General features: G+C 37.6%; 1 protein-coding gene across 39 annotated transcripts in view; it reads right to left on the reverse strand.

The window, feature by feature from the left end:
* Window positions 1-16770, reverse strand: part of NRXN3 (neurexin 3) — a 1579173-nt gene that overhangs the window by 97173 nt on the left and 1465230 nt on the right. The window lies entirely within an intron of this gene.

Here is a 16770-nt window from a genome sequence, read left to right on the forward strand (position 1 = left end):
AAAAATCTTACTAGGTATATATGATTATTCCCATTTTATAGATGAGGAACCTGAGACAGAGTTTTAATAACCCATGCAAAGCCACACAGCAAGAACATGGCAGAGCTACCTAAGTCTGACGCCAGGGCCCAAGTTCTTCCCCACTGTGTGCTAAACTGATGATAAACATAGTGATTCAACACTAAACACCCAGTTACTCCTGTGAGAGAGCTTTAATTTTGTTTTTGTTTTGAAGAAACCAGTTCTTAACAACTGGAAGTCAGTAGCAACATCTGGTAGTTGGTTGGATCTTGATACATTACATTGGCCGAGTTATACAAATTTCTAAAGGTACTCCATTATTTACTCCATGACTTTAGTAGATCAGTCCTTGTACATTGCTGAACTAAAGGGCTGACTAATACAATCTACAATCTACAATCATGTAGAATTCCACAACAGAACTAAAGGGCTGACTAATACAATCTACAATCTATAATCATGTAGAATTCCACAACAGAATATTTTGGATTGGGAAAATATTGCAGGAAATGAGTCTCATTTTCAGTGTCTGTGGCTCTCCTGCTGCATTATTTTCCTGGAGAAGTTGTGAAATACACCTACTAGCTTTTTCTTGCCTCTTCCAATCCACTTTTTCCAATAGCCATCATAATTTTTAGAAATCAAATTTTATCAAGTCACCACTTGGTTTAAAGGCTTTTATTGTACTGAGAATAAAATACTAGTGGCAAAGTTCTTAGGAAAACAATGGCTTGGTTCCTCTATGTTATAGTTTCTAAAAACTATCTGCCCTTTGATCAGTTTTACATTAATTAATTAATTAATTTAAAGTTTATTTATTTTGAGAGCGAGTGAGCAAGAAAGTGGGGGGGGGGGCAGAGAGAAAGGGAGGCAGAGGATCCCAAGCAGGCTCTGTGTTGTGCAGTGCAGACCCTGATCCAGGGCTCGAACTCATGAACCATGAGATCATGACCTGAGCTGAAATCAAGTCAGACGCTTAACTGCCTGAGCCACCTAGGTGCCCCTAAACAATTTTATATTTTTATTTATTTAAAAAAAAAAAATATATATATATATATATATCTTTTACAAGTTTATTTATTTTCAGAGAGAGAGAGCAGGGGAGGGGCAGAGAGAGAATGAGAGAGAGAGAAATCCCAAGCAGGCTCCACACTGTCACAGCAAAGCCCAACGTGAGGCCTGAACCCATGAACTGTGAGATCATGACCTGAGCCAAAGTCAGAGTCGGACGCTTAAATGTCTGAGCCACCCAGGAGCTCCTATATATATAATTTTATATCTATATATGTATATTTGTGTCTATATACTCAAGTTCAACTTGTAGAAAGTTTTGAAGTCTCATTTCTTCCCTGGCAGAACTTAACCTAAATTGCTGAGTCACATGATCTATTTTGTACCTGACATAGTGGCAGGTAGCTTTTGTTTCAGCCCTGCTAAAGGTAGGATAGCAGGGAAGTCGGCTTCAACAAGGTTGTATCTTCTCTACAGGAACATAGAGTAGTTTTAGAGGTTCCTAAGGAACTAAAACAAACCAATGATCCCAAAGTAAAGGATTAAGGGAGTGGGGAAGAGGATGTTCTTCAGTACATGTAAAACCAAATGGAGGAGGACAGCTACCAGCTGTCTTGTTGCTTACATGCACAAGAACAAAAGAAAGCAGGTTTAACCCTGGAATAAGAGGAGAGTAAACTGCAGTGCATTGGATGATCTCAGATTCTTTACCTTACTGCTAGCATGATGGGAAGAGTGTATCTTGAGATCAGACCTAGCTCCAATTCCAGCTCCATTCTTCTCTAACACAGTTTCTCCATGTATGCAATGAGAATAAGACAAGCCTCCTAAAACTGATGTGATGGTCAAATTAGATGGTATCTACAAAATGTCTTTCACAGCCAGGAACAACATGGCAGAAGCTCAGTAAGTGCTAGACTCGCTAACTCCATGTTTTCTACATTTGCTTGATCATAAAACCGAACTGGGGGTACTTGTCAAAAAACAGAATTCTAGGCATCCTCCTAAGAGATCTTGATTCAGTAAGTCTGCAGTGAGGTCTGGGAACCTATATGTTCACTAAAGGTCTTAAGTGATTATTGTGGTATAGCAAGTTTTTGGAACAGTGCTTCTATTCATTGGCCAAACCCCATGGATTTGGATCTAGACCGAATCAAACTGGAAAGATCTGGAAAAGCCTACTGTTATGGGTTGAATTTCTTCTACCCTATAATGATATGTTGAAGTCCTAACCCCCCTCCCTGCCCCATGCCCGTACCTTAGCTTGTGGACTTGTTTGGAAATAGGTAGGTTGCAGATGTAATTAGTTAAGTTAGATGAAATCATACTGGAGTAAGGTGGACTTATATGACTGGTATCCCAATCCAGTACGACTGGTGTCCTTATAAGAAGATAGCCTTGTGAAGACAAGGACACACAGGGAGAGAGCCATGTGACAAGGAAGTCAGATATTGGAGTTACACAACTGTAGGTCAAGTGTTATGGACTAAATGTTTGTGTCTCCCAACATCATATTAAAATCCTAATCCCTGATGTGATGCTATTTGGAGCTGAGGCTAAGAGTTAGTTAAAATTTTATTTAAGTCCCTTACTCAGTAATGTGTTTTCAAAATACGTAAAATATAAAATACATTTATAGGACATTACAGCTATTTCTGAGCTCAGGAAAGCTTTGACGAGACAAAGCACAGTGGGTAAAGTCACCTGGTGCAAACTTCTTCATTATCACTGGCAAATGTTACACTCCACAGAGGAGTTAATTTTTCTATATATTCAGCCCTCACTGTAATGACATACGGACATTTCATTATTCTACCCCTTATCAATACCATATGGAATCAACTGGAGGCACAGTATGATGTTTCATAAAGTCATTTCTTCGATGGGAGGAAACTTGTGAGTGGATGAAAGGTAAAGTAGGTAATACCTCAAGGCTTTGACTGCTTTTCAGTTTTATTTATATTGTCCTCTCTACAAAAATGTAGTTTGGTGCCACTGACAACTATAACTTCTAGATTTGGGGGTAGAGATTACAAGACAAGTTAGTGGTTTAAAGTAATAGAGGCTATTAGAACATTTTTGACCAATGTTTATGGTTCCTAATTGGAGGCAGAGATTTATCACAATGTTCTTTCTGTCATTCACATCTAACCCTTGCACACTGTGCAAAAATGCTTGGTGATCAACAATAAGCAGTCACCCAATTCCCTGCTCATGTAGCATATAGGTGTTTGGTTAAAAACAGGTGGAAGAAAAGAAAGAATCTCATTAATCTCAATTTATTAATCTATCTAGTAGGAGCAGCATAAAGAATATAACTCCATGCAATGTAAGCATTAGGAAGCAAGGCTGGAAAAAAAGGCACCGAAATAATTTATCTGTTTCAAACAGCGTAAAATTGATAGGCTGATTTTAATTTGGAAAATCTTTTCCCCAAGAAGAAGTCTGGATATATTTATATATATTTGCTTAATAGATGTTGATTATTTTTCTTAGTAATAGCCCAGAGGTGTCAAACATGAATCCTAATTAAATCAGAGTCTGCTTTTACCTTGCCTCATGACTCAAAGCAAGAAACTTAGCATCATTTTCCTGACCATTATATATGTATAATTAAATGGCCAGTAGTTCATGAAATAGTACAAAATATAAAGCAGAAAGAATATAATGCTCATGTAACATTAGGGGGTGATGAGTTAGAAGGAACCATGGAGATAATTTAGAAAAATGTTTCTACAAGTATGGTACATTGACCCCTATTAGAATCACCTGGAGAGTTTTTAAAAAATGCATATTCCCAGAACTCATCTGAGACTTAGTACAGTGTTGTGGGGTAGGGCCTTAGGCCACTCTTTGTTGCCTTCAAATTTCTGTGCATGTTAAGAAACGGTGGTATCATAGTAACTTAGGAAGTTATTTTGAAATACGTATTCCCTTCTATCTCCTAAATCCAAACAAAATTCTGACTTGGCAGTGAAATTAAAAAAAAAAAAAACTCTCAAGGCAATTCCACCTTGGGAACTGCTGATCTCATCTAATGCCTTCATTTTACTGACAGAAAAATAAAGTGTAGGAAGTTGTGATCCACCTAAAGTCAAGCAGCATATGTTACTGGCACAGCTAGGACTCTAACTTGATCCTTTTGACATGTGTCACACTGACTTTATTCTTTTTAAACACCTTTTTATTACAAAAAAAAGTCAAACACAAAAAAGTAACCAAAATAATATGACAAACATTCATGTACTCATTATTCAAGGTCAACAATAATTAATTCATGGCTGACTTTTTCTCATCTACATCCAAACCACCTCTCTATACTAGTCCCTGATTATTATTTTTTCTTCTTTGAGAGAGAGAAAGAGCATGTGTGCTAGAGTGGGGGAAGGGCAGAGAGAGAGAGAGAGAGAGAGAGAGAGAGAGAGAGAGAGAGAAAGAATCTCAAGAATCTCTGTGCTCATCATGGAACCTGACACGGGACTTGATTTTAAGACCCTGGGATCATGACCTAATGACCTAAGCCAAAATCAAGAGTTGGACAAATGGGGTGCCTGGCTCAGTTGGTTAAGCTACCAACTCTTGATTACAGCTCAGGTCATGATCTCAGGTTTGTAAATTTAAGCCCCATGTTGGGCTCTGCACTGATAGTGTGGTGCCTGCTTGGGATTCTCTCTCTCTCTCTCTGCCCCTCTCCCACCTACCCACGCATGCAAACTTAGAAAGAGTTGGACCTACACCAACTGAGTCACCCAGGCACCCGACCCCTGATTATTCTGAGACAACTCCAGGATCATATCATTTCATCTAAAATATTTGCCTGATTATAGCATTGTAAGGAAGAACCCATTAATATTGCTTATCTTCTTTGTGCGTCTGTATTTTTCATCTAAATAAATTGGAACCATGAAATATCAAGTTTGTGAAGACATTTCTGTTTGTGAGTTATAATATACTTCTTTCTCCCTTATCTGAGAATTAAGAAGGATTGATAAAGCATATGTTACTTTGATCATCTGACCAATTTCAAAATTGTTTAAGTATAGAAGACACTGGTAATATAGTCTCTGAAATACAGAGGCACTATGGGAAATTTAGGTACAAATGGACTTAGAGTAAAAAATATCATAGGGGTATCTGGGTGGCTCAGTGGGTTAAGTGTCTGACTCTTGATTTCAGCTCAGTTCGTGATCTAATGGTTCATGAGTTTGAGCCCTGAGTCAGGCTCCGCACTGACAGTGCAGAGACTGCTTGGGATCTTCTCTCTTTCTGCCTTCCCTCTCCCCCTCCACTCATGTGCCTTTGCATATGCACTCATGTGCATTCTCTCTCTCTCTCTCTCTCTCAAAATAAATAAACAAACTTAAATATATATATATATATATATATATATATATATATATATATATATATATATATATATTATATAATGGGTGAGGTTATGGCTTTTCTTTCACAAACCAAAGCATTATTAGATCAAATCAGTAAGTGGCAGCCAATTCACCTAAGAATGTTTAAAAAATTGGCTTTTACTTTTTAGAGATATTTTGAATGACATAGGAATATGGGGTAAGGTGCCATAACAAATCCTGTCAGATGGCATGTAAAATGCTTGTTTACAGTGCTGTATATAAATAGGAGGAGGGAAGGATTGAGAAAGAGACAAAGGGGAGAAAAAAGGGTGAGAGAGACTAACTTATGCATACATTTTACCCCAATCAAGTACAAGGTGTTAATTATCATTGTGGTAAATTATACAGCATATGAATCAAGGTAATCATAGGGCAATTATCTCCCAATTCAATTAACAAGAGGTACAATATCTTGGAAAACTCCAAAAATTTAGAATGCTTTCTGTTATTGGTACCTAATAGTTGATATGTCCAGAACATTTGACTTTGGTAGGCAGAGTTAATGTAATCCCTGCTCTAATGATGACAGACTATATCTAAACCAAAAGAATTAATCTCATATATTGCTCAATCTGCCACAATATATTGGAATGTAATAAACAAAATGGAATAAAGTATAATGACCACAATAATACACAATAATAATCCCCTCTTGTGGATTTTAAGAAAAATAGTGGCTGACAGAGGTATATGAGGGTCTTGACATGAGGGATAAGCCTATGAACTGCTGTTTTACATAAACATTAGTATAATAACCTTATATTGGTTAGAAAAAAATATATGAATATATGTGCATATATGCATATTTAATACATATTTTAACTTACAATGACATGGAAAATGTCTGATATATTTCTAAAATTCTGAGAGGAAATTAGAATAATACATAATTTGATTAAATAATGCCTTTCATATTGCTTTCAGAAAGCATGAAGTTGATTCTGAATTTTTGGTTTGTTTTATTGTTTTTAGATTTAGCATGAAACCAAATTCTGTTAAAGAAACACATCAGTGACTATTTATATTGAAAAAAATAAAGGTGTCATCTATTTCACAGTATATTAAACTAAATCCCCTGGTGGAAATGGTTTGCCTTAGGTCACAAAGCTAATTATCTGAAGAGCCTGGTATTTTTATTTTGCTAAGAAGATATGTCAAGTGACTCATCCAGCAAGCATTTGTTGCATAATATAGTGGGGACTATATAAGAGTTCAATATAGTACATGCTCCCTAACCTTGAGAGGGTTACAATCTAATTTGGGAGATAAGATAGCGGAACAAGAACTAGTTTTTAAAGTGGCATCAAATTATGTAACATACATTTATAATATTTTAGAGCTAAGATAAAGAAAAAAAGCACTAATCAGTATAGGCAAGGTGACATTTAAGCTTTGTTTTAAGGGATGAAGACACACATTTTAGCTTGTAGGAATTTATAATCTAGTGTTGGAGAGAAGGAATAGACAGATATGGGGAAATGACCTATGGTAAAAGGCAGAAGTTTTATTATATAACTAAATGCACAATATGGTAGTTAATAAGTATTGTTAGTGAAGGACGGGAATCAAAAGAGGTTTCATGGGGAAGTCCTAAGTTGGGCCTTGAGAGACAAACAGGTATGTCAAAGAAGGTGTGTGCAGAGGAAGATATGCCAACAATGAGTAAATCCAAGGAGGTGTAAAAAGTGGCAGGCATGTTGGTTGAAACAAATGATGCTAGAAGCAGGAGAGATGGTTGGAACGATGGACTGAGGCAGGGTTGTGGAGAGCCGTGAATGCACACTTAGAAATGGATGCTTCTGTAAGCCCAGGAGTCGCCAAAAGCTTCTGATGAACTGACAGGTAGTGACGGCGTTTTGGAAGATAACTCAGGTGACAAAGGGGATTGGACCATCCAGGAGCTAGAAGCAGAGAGGTCAGTTGGTAGGCTATTATAATTTTTCAGAAAAGAGATGAGGGCTCAAAGTAGGCCAGTGGCAAAAGAAATAAATGAGAAAAGAGGAGAAATATTGGTATTATCCATTGGCTGAATATGAAGGGTAAGAGCAGAGCCAAAGATGATTCCACGGTTTCAGCTGAGGGGCTGAAATGTACCAGACAAGAGGGTGATCCACTAACTCAGACAAGGAAAAGCAAGAGGCAAGGCTGTAGTAGAAGACAATGGGATGAGGCCGTTTTATCCAGTGAGTATGAAGTACATCCTCTGGACATATTCAGGAGGCAGTTGGGAACTAGAACTCAAGAGAGAAGACAGACATTTTTAAAAAATGTTTATTTATTTATTTTGATAGAGACAGAGAGCAAGCAAGGGAGGGGCAGAGAGAGAGAGAGAGAGAGAGAGAGAGAGAGAGAGAGAGAGAGGAGAGAGGGAGGGAGGGAGGGAGGGAGAGCATCCTAAGCAGGCTCTGTGCTGTCAGAGCAGAGCCCAATGGGGCTGGAACCCACAAACCCAGAGATCATGACCTGAGCCGAAATCAAGAGTTGGACGCTTAACTAACTGAGCCACCCAGGTACCCTGAGAGAAGACAGAGTTTTAAAAGAGGGTGATATGACAGCATGAGAAAGGATGCAGAATTGAGAGCATGCTTGTGTGAGGAGCATCAAAGTTGGAATTCTTTGAAACAAGTTTTATATGGGGAACGGTGGTAAACAACATACAATATATCAAGTGCGGGTCGCCCCTACCAGAATGCCCTTTCTAGTGGCTAGCACTGCCCTTGTAGCAGAGGCTGACCACAACAGGTAAGACAGCCTGGCACCGGTCTTTCCATTTGAGGGCAGAATTCTCAATGACTCTCTCACACTTGCACTATGGACCTTATCCAATTGTTAACTTTCTCAGGTATTGGTTAGCTCCAGGCTATGACTTTGAATTCTTCCATTCTGTTTCACTGTCATACAATAGACCCTTGAAAGACCAGTGTGCCTTCATTTCAACCCAACCCATAGGCAGGCAGTGATGGCTTCAGAATTTCTAAATAAGAACAGCTTAAGATGATCAGGGCACTTGGAATGGGAGATCAGGAGACTTACTTTGAAACCGCAATTTTTATACTAAGACCTGTTTCTATTTACACTGTATGTTAGAGTAATAGAACTTTCTAAAAATACATACGCTCCCACTTTATATGTTTTGTCTTTTCTGGGTAATTACTGCTGTTGTTATCACTTAAAGTGTCTGATGTATTAGTGTCCTATGGTTCCTGTAACAACACCAATTGGATGGCTTAAAACTAAAATTTATTCCCTTATAGTTCTGGAGACCAGAAGTCCCAAATCACTATCATTTAGCTGAAGTAAGGGCATCAGAAGAGCTGCACTCTCTCTGGAGGCCCTGAGGGAGAGCTGGTTTCTTGACTGTCCCGGCTGCTGCTGGATGCCAGCATTCCATGACTTGTGGCTGCATCACTCTACTATCAGCGACATCTTCACACCTCCTTCTCCTCTGTGCGTGCGGAGAGTCTCCTCTGCTTCTCTCTCCTAGGTTTACTTACAATGATATTTAGGTCCAAACACATAATCTAGGGTTATCTCATCTCACAATCCACAACTTAGTCACTCTTGTAAAGGCCCATTTTCCACACGAGGCAAAACTTACAGGTTCCAGGAATTCGGACTTGGTATCTTTGGGGGACGTTTTTCGGCCTACTATACACAGGTGGGCTAATGCACTTTCTCAAGACACCTGGGGTAACATGTCCAGCTATACTTCCTTGTGGGATTCTGAATGTCAAGTTGCTAGCGTAGATATGAATTTTTTAATGTTTATGTATTTATTTTGAGAGATGGAGAAAAAGAGAGAGAAAGAGAGAGAGAGTCCCTGCATTTCCAGCACAGAGCTCCATGTGGGGCTCGAACTCACGAACCATGAGATCATGATCTGAGCTAAAATCAAGAGTCAGACACTTAACAGACTGAGCCACGCTGGCGCCCTTAGATACGAATTTCATATGAAAAAGACCTGGCCTTTAATATCAATGTTGGTCTAAACCCATTCATCCCAGGTTTCAAAACACTTTTACTGCATGATGGACTCCATATGAAGTCCACCATTTTCATAAGTAACCTCAACTTGCATTTAAGTATTAGAATATTTTCATAAGAACACTGCACAATGATGTGACATATGGATTTAATTAATATTATGCCAAGCCTAGGATCATCAATTCCCACTGGTGACATTAAGATGAAATCAATGTTGTAGGCCACAAAATACGCAACCTGACAAAACGTGACAGCAATTAGAAAATTGTTAAAATGAAATGCAGGATATAAACTCCATGCTGAGACATAATATATGTGGCAGAAATAAAGATATATACCGTGGCATAATAGTTGCTGATAGCAATAAAATACTACTGCAGTCTATGTTTTTAATCACTTTAGTAAAAAGGAGGTCAGCGGCATAGAAGATCTGACAGTAGATAACTCAAATTTTAATTTTATTAGGTATGTCAAATTTTCCATTATTTAGTTGAAGCAACTTTAAGAATCTTTTTTTTATTTTAATGTTTATTTATTTTGGAGAGAGAAAGAGACAGAGCGTGAGTGGGGGAGGAGCAGAGAGAGAGGGAAGCACAGAATCAGAAGCAGGCTCCAGGCTCTGAGCTGTCAGCACAGAACCTGACATGGGGCTCAAACTCACGAACTGCAAGATCATGACCTGAGCCGAAGACAGACGCTCAACCGACTGAGCCACCCAGGCCCATTTGAAGCAGCTTTAGAATAACATTAATATTAGGTTGCACTTGTTAAACATAATCTAAGTTATTGGTGGGTAACTGCTAAGTAACTAAAATAACATTACAAAAACTATGTTTCTCAACACCCACACCAAATAAAGAGATCACAGGCCAATGAGAGAGACCTCCATGAATCTGGAAAGATGTTACTACATTTTTAAGGAGTAAATTGAAAAGTATGGTCTCTGAGAAAAGTAATAATATATGCAAGTGTAAAACTTCTAAATTGCAGCTTGGATGTTTTCAACATCTGGATGCTTGATGTATATCAAACAGCTGAGAGGATTAAGTGAAGCTTTTTACTTTTTAATCCACTAGTTTTCGAGCCATGTGGGCACAGCTAATGATTGGTTTTGGAGGGATATGTTAGTCATTTCAAGTGTATTAAGAAGCTACATGTCTCTTCTCACCTGTGGAGTCAGCCCTGTTATTTTACAAGCCCTATTCAAATACATCTACACATACATCTTCATACACGTTATTGATAGACCTAAGCGTTCAGCAGAGGATGCTCTCATTTATTTTGTTGTCTAGCATTGTACCTCTCCTTGTACACTTCTGCAAGTCAAATACAAAATTTGTTAAAGATATTTGACCAAACCAGGAAAATCAAGGAATCTTCTAAACTAATATTTCAAGGTGCATTTGAGTGGCTCAGTGGGTCAAGCATCTGATTCTTGGTTTCGGCTCAGTTCTTGGTCTTGCGGTTCATAAGACCGAGGCCTGTGTTGGGCTCTGTGCTGACAGCGTGAAGCCTGCTTGGGATTCTCTCTCCCTCTCTCTCTGCCCCTTCCCCACTTACCTGTGTATGCACATGCTCTTTCTCTCTATAAATAAATAAATACATAAATAAGTAATTCAAAATATACATTCTGACAACTCATCTAGGTTAGGTTGGCATACTCACCCTCCGCAGCATTCATGGAAATTGTATTGGTGGTATTTTAGTTCAGAAGATATAATAAAATCTACCTTATTATATTCTTCAAATTAATTTAGTTTGTTTCTTTTTAATTTTTAAAAGTGGCTACTAGGAAATACAAGATCATGCTAAGCTGGACTCAGCTAGTTGAAGAAGACTATTCATGAAGGTACCAGATCAATGGAGTAAGGTAGGACTCCAGTAACTAGCATCCTGGTATGATAAGAAAAACAGAGATGTTCCCTTCAAGAAAAGTAAGTGACTGAAGTATTGACTTCCAGAAGTCCATGAGGAACCAGCAGCAAGACTGGGCCAAACTCCTTCCTGCCCCAGAACAAGATGGGCCCAAGCCAAGGGCAAGGTGGAATTCATTGATGAGAGTCATCAGGCCCTCATAAAAGACTACAGGGTAATAGGACAGGGAACTGAGCAGGACACAGCAGCAGAAACCAGCCATAACTTGAGTAATGGAAAGACTTTCCCCTCAAACACCCTCTTAAATCAGAGTAAAGAATGCAACTTCAGCACTACAGAAGTTCTTCAGAATCCTCACATGAAGTGTTCAGACACTTTATAACCTTGTTCTTTTCCAGTCAATCCTCTCTGACTTATATCCAACTATTCCTCAGAGGACAACAGCTCTGTGCGAAGTTTGAGGTTTGAAATTTTAGCTGCTTTTGAGGTGTATGTACACAAAATACCTCTGGGCAGTATGGAAAACCCATTTTTCCCCCCAGTTCCATAACTCACAAGACAGGTGAACAGACTTTCCTAAAATTTTCCTTTCCACCGACAATGAGCTTAAGTCAATGTCAAGCCCAGGAATTCTGAGACTTTAAAGTCTGATTTTTCAAGAGATGTTTCTCTTCAACTGGAACATCACTCTGAAATGTTATAAATATAGTTATCTCTCCTGTAGCTATGAAAAAAGAAAATTATTCTTTAAAAAATTTTTTTTAATGTTTATTTATTTTTGAGAGAGAGACAGAGTGTGAGTGGGGGAAAAGCAGAGAGAGAGGGAGACATAGAATCCAAAGCAGGCTCCAGGCTCTGAGCTGTCAGCACAGAGCCCGATGCGGGGCTTGAACTCACGAACCGCGAGATCATGACCTGAGCTGAAGTCGGACGCCCACCACTGAACCACCCATGCACCCCTAATTATTCTTGTGTATTAATTGGCAAGTAATGTATTTGTTTTATAAAATAATGTACTCCTTTTTCCAAATTTGTATATAAAACCATAAACGTGGTTATAGATTTGGCTTTTGCCTTTAAACCACAGGGTCTTGGATGTGAAGCATTAAATATATGGAAAATGCTAGGGACATCCAACAAACCTTACTATTCTAGAATTATAAGACTGTATGTATATCAGGAATAGGGGGTTCAATAGATGGGACTCAAGAACAGCTAGGCAGTGAATCTATTACATTTTCTCCCAAGCACTTTTTAAATTAAATAATGAATCCCACCAACTAGTATTGTTCCACACTTTAGGCTATTGCGTTGGTACCACGTAGGTTTAATCAGGCTTTCCACCAAGGCTTTAAAGCTTTGTACCCAGCTCTCTCAAGGAGCCACTGGGGATATGGTTCAAGCATTTACTCAGAAGGGAATCAAAGAGTGGGCTTCTTTGTACTTATAACTGAATTCAAGAGTTTGGAGGGGGGGCGGGCAGGAGAAATAGGGAAATGATCAAAGAATGCAAATTTCCAGTTATAAGATGAATAAGTTCTGGGGATCTAATGTACAGCCTGGTGATTATAGTTAATACAGTATTATATACTTGAAAGTTGTTGAGAGAGTAGATATTAAATGTTCTCACCACAAAAAAGAAATGGTAATTATGTGGCCTGATGGAGGTGTTATAGCCAGTTCTAGCACTAATCACTTGGTAGTATATATCAAATCAACACGTTGTATACCTTAAACTTATACAATGTTATATGTCAGTTATATCTCAATAAAGCTGAGGGAAATTTTTTTATTAAAAAAAAGAGAGAATAAGGTATTTCTAGTAAGAATGCTAGTATGAGAATCAGGGATTCTTGTCTCATTTCCACCACCGATTAGAAATTGATCTTAGAAATCACTTAACTCCCCTGGCCCTCAGTTTCCTCATTTGTAGAATGTAAGAGTTTAATTTTTGAAAAAAGTAAAAAAAAATGATGATTATCAATATATTTACTTTCATAGAGATATAACCAAACATAAGAATTTTAAGTGATTTATGTTTTCTTAGGTATGCTATTTCCAATAAATACACTTTTAAAAGGCAATAAAACTATGAGAACTAATTTGGTTTTTTGGGGTTTTTTTTTGTTTTTTAAATGGTATGGGTGAGGTGATTTCTCATTTATCGTTCAGGGCTGGGGTCCTGAGTCTCAAATATACAAAAATAATGTGTATCGTGTGAAACTACTTGGACATCTGCCATCTAATTATCTACCAAGCTGCCTTGTCTCCCAGCTTGCCATGACATCTGGATTGTAAATGTCATGACATTTCAGTCATTCAGCATTCCCAAACTGACACACCCTACATCCTGCCTTGGTCCCTCAATTAAAAGTCAGCACTTTGAAACAGAATTCCAGAGTGTAGAAATTGGATCCCCTTTTTACCAACAGCAGAAAAGAGTTTATAAAATATAAAGGAATATTGGAGTGGTGGCTGGGTTGGCAAAGAAATGAAGAGGAGAAATAAGTCTGCTCGGAAATGCACAAGGTAGGGGAACGTTCAGATCAGGAGCTGGTCCAAATAAATTTTACCATCCCCAATGAAAGATATTTGATAAAAGATTTGGTGCCTTCAGTGACTGTGAGTCAATGAATATTAAATAAATGATCCAGAAAATGTTGTGGTGATGGGACTATATTAAAGTTAGCTAGCATCATGTTTATAGATTTAATTAATTGTATCACAATAGGGACCAGCTCCTGGCATATTCTCAGAGCAAGCAAGGCAATGGAATACCTAGGTTTCTCTAGTGGCAGGAATAAATCACACAGGGAAATAGGGGCACAAGTATGAAGATAAACTTAGATACTTTTTTTTTTCACCCTTCTCACCTACTGTAATTAAAAAAAACCACACACACGTGGTACCAACATCTTCTCTTACGAGTTTTTATGCTCCCAACTATTATTCCGTCAAAAAATGATAGTCATAAACAACCAACAACAAATTTGAGCCTCATATAACATATAGCCAGTTCATTGTGTTGAGATAGAAATCTGTGAATTCAGCAATTTCCTACAGTTAGAACAAACCGCCTGCTTTCACACCTCTGTTCATGTTGAGTGAAAAAGAATTGTGGCAATCCTGTACCAAAATGGACCAACTTCATTATCACATACAGTAAAGGTTTTAGCTGCACATTTTCTCTTCTTTGCCTGAAGGAAACATGATACCCCTGATAACCAAAGAACATTATTAAAACAAGTTTCCTAAAAGGCTTAATGATAACTAAATTATTTCTCCTTAAGAAAACCAAATTGTGAATTCAGTTATGCATATGACACTTGACACGGTAAGGTTTTTATATTGCTGGCTGTTAAATGGCAGGTGGGCTTTATTTTTTATTTGCAATTCTTAGGATTAGTGCAATTAGGATAAAAGTAAAACACACTTTTATTTTAAAATTAGTTATCATGCTTTTTGTAAATGCTGTGAATGTCTATTACTCCTATCTTCCCTTCACCCCCACCTCCAGTTTTTGCTGCTGCTGTTGCTGGAGGAGACATCTAGATTTCATTATTCATCCACCACGTATTTTGAAGTTTGGTCACAGTAGTAGATTCATGAGAAAGATTTAATTTTATCCAAGGGCAAGACCCTTATATATAATACTTATTTAACAGCTGATCCTGTTGGTGTTAATACTAATACCAAAATATGGGTTCGAGCAGTTCCCTTTGAGCCCGAGTCACTGCTGTCTGTATCTTTTTCACCAAACCACATTAATACAGTATAAATAGTGATTAACAGTATACGGGTTCAAATCCCATCTCTAAAGTCTATCAGCTATATGAACCGAGACAACCTTCGTATGCTTTTTTACCCCCTCAGTTTTCTCATACATAAAATGGAGACAAGAGAATCTTATTCATAAGGGTGCTATGGGAATTAAGTGAGTTAATAAATGTAAAAGTATGTTAAACAGTCCCTGGATCATAAGTGCTTAACACATGTAGCTATTATTATGGTGTCATTATGAATGAAACTCACAAAAGACCCAGTTTTAAATCTAGGCAAGTTCCAATGTTCCATTACCTTAGATGATTTCAATTCCCACTTGGTACCTTAATTTATCCTTTAATAAAACAGGCTGCAAATTAAATTTCCTCTTGCCTAACAGACAAGGCTGGCCTTACATATAAGCAGATGAGATGCAAACCTGCTTGGCACAATTTAAGCCCGCCAGGTAGGACCTCACAAGAAATATCCCTGTTTTCCCTTTGCTCAGACCCCTCCCTTACCCATACACACAGGACTTACAATTTTCAATTAAAACAACTAAGTTACTAGATTGAATTTAGGATAAACATATAGACCTTATTGATTATAATGACCTCAGCCTGAGTTACCTTATCAGACATAGGGGCATCTCAAGGACGTGGTGCCCAGGAAAGAACCCTAGTGATAAAAATGGAGAATCTAAGAGTAAGTAATGTACAATACATACCATGGGCTCAGAAATAATCCAGTTTGCCATGTGACTATGTGCTAGAGGCAGAAATGGAAACAAAAGGGCAAGAACAGGCACAAAAATGTGACCAGTTCATTTCACTACTCTTTTTATACCTATAGGTGGAACTTATTAGGGGACGTGAGGGGAAAAAATAGGGGATTATATTCAATTAAGAATAAAAGGGTAGGTATATATTCAAATTATATTAATTGATAAAGAGCTTATATTCAATTAATTAGAGTCAATTAATTAATTACATTTCAAATATTATAGAAAAGCCACAAAAGCAGATACATTACAATTGGGGCTACAATAAATAGAAGAAGAGTGAGGATAATCTAGGTAATTGTAATTTAACAAAAAGGAAAATCAGAGATTAAAAAAAAGGAAAATTATAATAAAAAAAAAGAAAGGAAAAATGGGTCATTTGGAGAGCCAAGAAACTCATTGTGTAGAAATATTTAATGAGTTCAGGTTCATTTTCACAGTTAAGAGTTTTGTATTTAAATGGTAGCTTTCAATTTATGATAGTTTTTTTTTTAAATGAGTAAGAACACATTATCTGAAAGAAATGGATGTAAAAATCAGAAAATAATAACGATCAGTACTAGGCAAGATGCATGGCTTAAAGAATGCTTTATTATTTATCATTTCTCTGGATGTTTTTGTGAAATATTTTTAAAATAAAAAGTCAGAAGAAATGACTGAAACCCAAGTAAAATCACCGCTCAGAAAAAAAAGGCAATTCTTTAAACTTGAGCTCTTTTTAACAATTTATGAGGTGTCTCTGTCATAGCTAATAGCTACTTTGGCCTTGTAATTTGGGAAATTTCTGGAGGAGCAAACTGGCCAGAAGCAGAACAAGTGGCTGAGGTTTGCTCTGTTCATTCGATCTACCCTGTGCAGTTGAGTCAAGAGCTCAGAAAACAACACCGTTTTTCTCTACTCTGACCACAGAAACCACACTCTGTAGCA

Source organism: Puma concolor, chromosome B3, assembly GCF_028749965.1.
Source record: "Puma concolor isolate L17-30 chromosome B3, mPumCon1.1.hap2, whole genome shotgun sequence".
Lineage (NCBI taxonomy): Eukaryota > Metazoa > Chordata > Mammalia > Carnivora > Felidae > Puma > Puma concolor.